This window comes from Pinus tabuliformis, chromosome 5_2, assembly GCF_031772625.1.
Source record: "Pinus tabuliformis cultivar Carrire ecotype Pingquan chromosome 5_2, CPIR1, whole genome shotgun sequence".
Taxonomy (NCBI): domain Eukaryota; kingdom Viridiplantae; phylum Streptophyta; class Pinopsida; order Pinales; family Pinaceae; genus Pinus; species Pinus tabuliformis.
Window position 1 is genome coordinate 1,113,589,618 of NC_142306.1, and position 4,771 is coordinate 1,113,594,388.

The following is a 4,771-nucleotide window of genomic DNA, read 5'->3' on the forward strand; positions in this document are numbered from 1 at the left end:
TAGGAAAAGCTTATATGTCGAAATTGAGTCATCAAGTTGATGAGAAACTACATGCACGTTCGAGTGGACCTTATGCACGGGTTACACAACAACCTCTTAGAGGAAAATCCAAACGAGGGGGGCAACGAATAGGAGAAATGGAAGTTTGGGCTCTAGAAGGTTTTGGTGTTGCTTATATTTTACAAGAGATGCTTACTCTCAAATCTGACCATATTAGAACTCGTAATGAAGTACTTGGTGCCATTATCAGTGGAGGGCCAATACCTAAACCCTACACTGCTCCAGAATCTTTCTGATTGCTCATTCGAGAATTACGATCTTTAGCTCTAGAATTGAATCATGCTATTATATCTGAGAAAAACTTTCAGATAGATAGAGAGGAAGTTTGATCACAATAAATTGAGATCTTTTATGATTGACCAGAATAAACATCAACAACATCGAATTGGATTAGCTTCTCCCGAACAGATTTGTGCTTGGTCCGAAATTTTTTTACCTAATGGTGAGATAGTTGGACAGGTGACTAAACCTTATACTCTACATTATGAAACTAATAAACCAGAAAGAGATGGATCGTTTTGTGAAAGAATCTTTGGACCTATCAAAAGTAGAGTTTGTTCTTGTGGAAATTCTCCAGGGATTGGAAATGAGAAGATAGATGCAAAATTTTGCACACAATGTGGAGTTGAATTCGAAGATATCAAATGGGATACATTAAACTGGCATGTCCGGTGGTTCTTATATGGTATTTGAAACGCTTTCCCAGTTATATTGCGAATCTATTAGCTAAAACTCGGAAAGAATTAGAAGGTCCAGTATACTGCGATGTGTGACTTGATCACAAGTTCCGATCATACAGATCCGTAATCAGGAACTGTCATCCTATTAAATCTCATTGGGATGCCTTTAGCTCTGACATGACCCTCCAGAGGAGTAGCATGAAGCTCAGAATTATAAGCATCTTTTCAAGATGCTGAGAAAGAGGAATTAGTCCAGGGTTTAGATATTATGTATCAAATTGCTAATTGAACTTCGTGAAAACACTTCTTTCAGATAATGGAATTTGAAATTCATTCTCTTTTATTTGGGTTAGCCCTGAATAGAGGTATTCCGGACCGAAGATATGGCTATAGGAGTCTATTCATCGCACATATGCTTCGATCAATAGTATTGTAACCATCGAAGTAAAGCAAAGCAAGCAGGAACCTAAAGGATCAAATGGAACGAGATAAAGACAAGTAAATCCCTAATTGAAGTCTTTCAAGAAGAAAAGGATTGTTCGAAAGGGAGGAGATTGCTCAATAATTCCATATCTATGTTGTAGAATCATAACATAAAGGAATACTTAATTTCACTTGGAACTTGAGCAGAGAGTAGCGATCTCTCTTCAGAGTGAAAAAGAGTTTTTTGCATCTTTTTTTTAGTTACTTGAGCCGGATGAGAGGAAACTTTCACGTCCGATCCTGAAGGGGGGGAAATCTTAGAATAACCTATCCAAATATTTTTCTTGCTAGGCCCATAGCTAACAAACCAACTTTATTGAGATCACGGGGTACATCCGATTATGAGATTCAATCCTGGAGAGAGATTATTCTTCATTACCTCTCTGCTCGTCCTTATTACCTCTTTCCTCGGGGTTCTGGAACATTTAAAGAGAGAGAAATAGCTACTGGGGGAGATGCTATCGGTAAACAACTAATGGGTTTGGATCTGCAAATGATTATAGATCGTTCACATATGGAATGGAAGAACTTGGTGGAATTGAAATGGAATAGATTGGAAGAGAACCAAGAATCTACTGTGGATAGATGGGAGGATGAAAAAATTAGAAGAAGAAAGGATTTTCTGGTTGGACGCATGAAATTGGATAAACATTTTCTTCGAACAAATATAGAACCAAAATAGATGGTCTTATGCCTATTACCAGTTCTTCCTCCCGAACCGAGGCCAATCGTTCAATTAGGTGAAGGTGGACTTATTACCTCGTCAGATCTAAATGAACTTTATCGAAGAGTTATCAATCGGAATAATACTCTTACAAATTTATTAGCAAGAAGTGGATCTGAGTCATTTGTTATTTATCAAACAAAATTGATCCAGGAAGCCGTAGATGCACTTCTCGATAACGGTATCTGTGGACAACCAATGAGAGACAGTCATAATAGGCCTTATAAATCGTTCTTAGATGTGATCGAAGGCAAAGAGGGAAGATTTCATGAAAATTTACTAGGAAAACGAGTTGATTATTCAGGTCGTTCCGTTATTGTGGTGGGTCCCTTTCTATCATTGTACCAATGTGGATTACCCTCAGAAATAGCAATAGAGTTTTTTCAAGCATTTTTAATTCGTAGTCTCATCGGACGACATATTGCTCCCAACCTAAGAATTCGAGATAAGGGACCCATTGTATGGGAAGTACTTCAAGAGGTTATGCAAGGACATCCCAATTTGTTGAATCGAGCACCTACCTTACACAAATTGGGAATACAAGCGTTTCAACCTATTTTAGTAGAAGGACGTGCCATTCGTTTACATCCATCGGTTTGTGGGGGATTTAATGCAGACTTCGACGGGGATCAGATGGTTGTCCATGTACCTTTATCTCTGGAAGCTAGAGCAGAAGCTCGTTTACTCATGTTTTCAGAGACAAATCTTTTGTCTCCAGCTATTGGAGATCCTATTTCTATACCGACTCAGGATATGCTTCTTGGACTTTATATATCAACGGTCCAAAATAGTCAAGGTATTTATGGGAATAGGTACCATCCGTATCACTCGGAAAATAAAAGCTTTTCTTGTAAGAAACCTTCGTTTTATAGTTATGATGATGTGCTCAGAGCTTACCGACAGAAACGAATTGACTTATACAGCCCCTTATGGCTCTGGTGGGGGGAAGTGGATTTACGTATCATTACCTCAGTAAACCAAGAAGCCCCTATCGAAGTTCAATACGAATCTTTGGGTACTTTCCACGAAATCCATGAACATTACCAAATAAGAAAAGGTAGAATGGGAGAAATCCTTAATATATACATTCGAACAACTGTTGGTTGTACTCGTTTCAATCGAGAAATGGAAGAAGCCATACAAGGGTTTGCCTGTTCTGAACACCCAAATAAATCACTACCAGCTCTCAGGATCTAATGTTATTGATCTTATGATTTTTTCATTAGTGCAGATATAGAGATCGAGGAAGCCTTCAAATAACCGGCTTGAACCCATTGCTTAATCCTGCTCATGAAAATATGGAGATTTTTCCTTATGAAGGAACGAACTAGATTGCCCTTTGATAATTTGCCCTTTTATAATAAAGTGATGGATAAAACTACCATTAAAGTCTCTGCACCTATCCCCTTCCTATCTTATGAGAAGAAACATTGTCTTCATGAACCGGATTTGGCTCAGGATTACCCATTCAAAATATCCCAGCGCTCCCTGGATTTGGAAGCTATAACTTGGTAGGTTTCCATACCAAGGCTCAATTCGATCAAGTTTGTAGCGTCTACCAATTCCTCCATATCCCCTTCTCGAAGAACAAGATCATACCTTGATCTAATCCTATTATGTAATATCCATCAACATTATTCATTGGATATTTGCTCAATATTGGGTGGGAGAAATATCCTCCCCTAGTCCCCTTCTCTCCCCTTCTCTATCTCTACCCCAATTGAATATGACTGGGAATCATTATGTTATTTATCCATTTGAAATGCAATGTTATTATCCTCCCCTAGTCAATTTGGAAGAGTGAGTAAAACGATCGATATCAATTGACCCTTACTTCTCCTTTCTTTCCCTTGAAAGAATCTACATTCAAACAATGTTCCGTTGTAATCGTAATCTGGATTGCGTCATTGAATCTGATTCGCACTATAATCGTTAGGATTCCAAAGGAATCTATGGATCTCACCCCAATGAAATGGGGAGTGATATTCCATCGAGCCTACTTAGCTCAGAGGTTAGAGCATCGCACTTGTAATGCGATGGTCATCGGTTCGGTCCCGATAGTTGGCTCTTTTCCGTTCCTCTCATTTCCATAATCCACAAAGTTTTGTTAGGATCAAGATGGAATGGAGAATACTCTTAGATCGTTCATCGGGTCAGTCATGCCATGATCATTTACTCCCAACTAGGAACGGAATGAATGAAATGATTGGAGCTATTAGGATCAATAACAAATTGGAGAAAGATCTTCGTTTTCCATATAAAAGAATTCCAGTAGTACTCATACGGGTTATACTATTCTTTCTTCTTTCTAGCACTATTTGTTAATTGAATAAGGAGTTTCTATGTCCCGTTATCGGGGACCTCGTTTAAAAATAATACGTCCTCTGAAAAATTTACCAGGTCTCACTAGTAAAAGACCCAAAAACAGAAAGGATTCTATGAACCGGTCTTCTTCCAGGAAAATATCTCAATATCGTATCCGGCTAGAAGAAAAACAAAAATTGTGTTTTCATTACGGACTAACGGAGCGACAATTTCTGAAATATGTTCGTATTTCTAGAAGAGCCAAAGGCTCAACGAGTCAGGTCCTATTGCAATTACTTGAAAAGCGTTTGGATAATATTCTTTTTTGATTGGGTATGGATCCCACCATTCCTGGAGCTAGACAATTAGTGAATCATGGACATATCCGGGTCAATGACCATATGGTAGATATACCAAGTTACCCTTGCAAACCTCAAGATGTGATTACTATAAGAGATCAACAAAGATTGAGAACTATCATTAAGAAGAATATAGATCTGTTCCAGAGGGATAAATTGCC

General features: G+C 38.3%; 1 non-coding gene across 1 annotated transcript; it reads left to right on the forward strand.

The window, feature by feature from the left end:
• The first annotated feature begins 3,941 nt into the window (after positions 1-3,941).
• On the forward strand, positions 3,942-4,014 carry TRNAT-UGU (transfer RNA threonine (anticodon UGU)). The gene has a single exon. It is a non-coding gene; the product is annotated as a tRNA-Thr (tRNA).
• Positions 4,015-4,771: the final 757 nt, after the last annotated feature.